This window comes from Arachis duranensis, chromosome 5 (assembly GCF_000817695.3).
Source record: "Arachis duranensis cultivar V14167 chromosome 5, aradu.V14167.gnm2.J7QH, whole genome shotgun sequence".
NCBI lineage: Eukaryota > Viridiplantae > Streptophyta > Magnoliopsida > Fabales > Fabaceae > Arachis > Arachis duranensis.
This window is the reverse complement of record NC_029776.3, coordinates 39,470,209-39,473,841: the sequence shown is the minus strand read 5'-3', so window position 1 is coordinate 39,473,841 and position 3,633 is coordinate 39,470,209. Positions and strand designations below refer to the sequence as shown.

Sequence of the window (3,633 nt, the reverse complement as noted above, 5' to 3'; positions counted from 1 at the left end):
GGGGCCCACTTGGTGTATGTTTGGGCTGAGCTTGATCTATCCACGAGCTGAGGCTTCTCTTGGAGTTGAACTCCAAGTTATAACGTGTTTTGGGCGTTCAACTCCGGATCATGACGTGTTTCTGGCGTTTAACTCCAGACAGCAGCATGTACTTGGCGTTCAATGCCAATTTATGTCGTCAATTTCCGAATAAAGTATGAACTATTATATATTGCTGGAAAGCTCTGGACGTCTACTTTCCAACGCCGTTGAGAGCGCGCCATTTGGAGTTCTGTAGCTCCAGAAAATCCATTTCGAGTGCAGGGAGGTCAGATTCCAACAGCATCAGCAGTCCTTTGTCAGCCTCCTTCTCAGAGTTTTGCTCAAGTCCCTCAATTTCAGCCAGAAATTACCTGAAATTATAGAAAAATACACAAACTCATAGTAAATTCCAGAAATGTGAATTTAACATAAAAACTAATGAAAACATCCCTAAAAGTAGCTTGAACTTACTAAAAACTACCTAAAAACAATGTCAAAAAGCGTATAAATTATCCGCTCATCAATTGCTCACGTTAGTGGTCACATTAAGACCACTAACGTGAAAGTTAACTTGGAGCTAAGATTGATAAGCCAACGTTAGTGACACTCACCTTTGTCACTAACGTCGGAGATGGCATTCACTACCACGTTAGTGGCCACGTTAACTTAGTTAACGTGAGCTCTAACGTGGAGAGTAGGGGCACTTGGAGCGTTAGTGAAAAAGGTAAGTGTCACTAACGCTCTCGAAGGTGAGGCATAACCACATTAAGAGCCACGTTAGTTACACTAACGTGAACTCTAACGTAGGACAAACGGCACGAGGCAACGTTATTGGGAAAGGTGAGTCCCAATAACGCTTGCGAAGGTTTATAAGGCAACGTTATTGGGAAAGGTGAGTCCCAATAATGCTTGCGAAGGTTTACAAGGCTACGTTAGTGGTCACGTTGGTGCCACTAATGTTGGTGTTAACGTGGGCTATATGGGGTTGGAACGTTAGTGAAAAATGTGATTGCCACTAACGTTCTCGAACCCACAATGTCACTTAACGTTAACTTCACTAACGCACATGCCTAATTCATACTTCTCTGCAAGCTGAGCCCACTAAAGATTGTAACTGCTTCAACTCAAGATCTAAGGCCCACATCCAAGACTTGAAGAACTCACTAGAAGATCAAGAGAAGTAGTATATATAGGAGTAGATTTGAACTATAGAGAAGCTTGGCACTTTGGAGAACTACCCTTTGTATATTTACTTTTATGCATTTTTAGCTAGGGAGGTATTCCTTTCTGCCATTTTCCATTTCTAGAGCTATGAACAACTAAACCCCTTTCATTGGGTTAGGGAGTTCTGTTGTAATTTGATGGATCAATTATAGTTTTCATTCTCTTCGTCTTTCTTCTCTTTTGATTTACTAGAAAGCTTTCGATCTTAATTCAATTGGTTAGTTGTCTTGGAAAAGAAACTCTCCATAATTGGATCTCCTCTGAGCCGTGGAAAAGGAATGAGGAGATCATGCTAGAAATGCTTTCTCATGTTGGACCAAATTGGGGTCTGGACGGATATAGTGACATGTAATCCTCCCAACACTTTGATTTGGAAATACATGTGGTATAATCAGTGACCACACTTCATCTCTTCCCATGAGCAATTAAATCAAGGAATTGGACAATTGTTCAAGCTTAGAGAGTTTGGGTTGCCAAGGAATTAGAACCCAATCACTTAAGATTGCCAAGGAGATCAATAGATGCTTTGATTGAGGAAGATATGAAAATGAATTTGATCCGGAGAATACAACATCTCCTGAGTCCAATGAATTCCCCATTTCTGATCTTACCCATTCTCTTTACTTTCTGCCATTTATTTTCATGCTCATTTCTCCAAATCCCCATCTAAGATTCTGCACTTTATTTTCTGCTATTTACTTTCTCACCATTTAATTTTCTGCAATTCTCAAACTACATTCTGTTTAGCTCAACTAGCATACTCTTCTAACTAAATTTGCTTGACCAATCAATCCCTGTGGGATTCGACCTCACACTATTGTGAGTTTTTACTTGACGGTAATTCGGTATACTTGCCGAAGGGAAATTTGTTGAGAGACAAGTTTTCATGCATCAAGTTTATGGCACCGTTGCCGGGGATGGATTTTGTATCAACAATGATTAAGTTGGAAGTTCACAAGATTGAGCATTTTTTTCTTTTGTTTATTTACTTTATTCAGTTGTTTACCTTCAGTTTGTTTCGTTTCTTCCTCACCCCCTATACCCCTTCTATTTTCTTTCTTTCTTTGTTATTATCTACAATTCTGCTCACTAACCCACTAACTGTTTGATAATTTGCATCACACACACTAACACTCACTCTAACAAGAATAATCTCTTCATTTCATCTCTTGTTGTGTGCTTTGTTAGTTGTATGACAGGGAGAAGAGGGGGAGCTTCAACTTCCTTTGATTCAGAACCTAAAAGAACCCTTCGGAGACTAAGGAGGGAAGCAAGAGGGAAAGGAGTTGTTGGTGCTGAGAAAGAGGAATAGTGTTTTGAAACCAACATGGAGGATAACTTGGAAAACAATCATGAAAGAGAAGCTCACAACCATGCTAGAGAAGGCCCTGTAAATCATGCTGGGCAAGAAAGGAGAGTTCTAGGCTCCTACATCAATCCAAATCCAGGAAACTGTGGAAGTAACATCCAGAAGCCCACCATACATGCCAACAACTTTGAACTAAAACCCCAGCTCATCACCCTTGTTCAAAACAAATACTCATTTGGAGGAAGTGCTCAAGAAGACCCCAATCAACATCTAACCACTTTCCTGTGAATTTGTGACACTATGAAGTCTAATGGAGTCCACCCGCATGTCTATAGGCTACTTCTGTTCCCTTTTTCACTCAGGGACAAGGCATCCAAGTCGCTTGAATCCTTCCCAAATGAGAGCTTAACAAATTGGGAAGATGTGGTGAACAAATTTTTGGCAAGATTCTACCCTCCTTAAAGATTTAATAGGCTGAGAGATGAGGTGCAGACTTTCAGGCAACAAGATGGTGAGATTCTTTATGAGGCATGGGAGAGGTTCAAGGACTTAACAAGAAGATACCCACCAGATATGTTCAATGAATGGGTTCAACTTCATATTTTCTATGAAGGTCTTTCCTTTGAGTCAAAGAAGGCTGTAGATCATTCATCAGGGGGCTCTCTAAATAAGAAGAAAACCATTGAAGAGGCCATAAATGTCATTGAAACAATAGCTGAGAATGACTACTTCTATGCCTCTGAAAGAAGTAACACTCGAGGAGTAATGGAGCTGAACCACATGGATGCATTGCTAGCTCAAAATAAGATGATCACCAAGCAGCTAGCAGATCTCACCAAGAAGGTGGAGGAAAACCAAGTTGCAGCAGTCATCACTTCATCACCAGCTCAAGAAGGAGTGAATATAGGAGAAAAAGGTGACTAGGAACAAGCAAACTATGTTGGAAACTCACCTAGACAAATCCATGACCCATACTCCAAAACTTACAACTCTGGATGGAGAAATCACCCCAACTTTGGTTGGGGAAATCAACAAGACCAAGGTCAAGACCAGAGACGCCACAACCTCAATTCCAACAA

At 40.7% G+C, this 3,633-nt stretch overlaps 1 non-coding gene across 1 annotated transcript; it reads right to left on the bottom strand.

Moving 5' to 3' along the window:
* Positions 1-3,025: 3,025 nt before the first annotated feature.
* On the bottom strand, positions 3,026-3,132 carry LOC127747899 (small nucleolar RNA R71). Its single transcript, XR_008009846.1, has one exon. It is a non-coding gene; the product is annotated as a small nucleolar RNA R71 (small nucleolar RNA).
* Between the last annotated feature and the right edge of the window lie 501 nt (positions 3,133-3,633).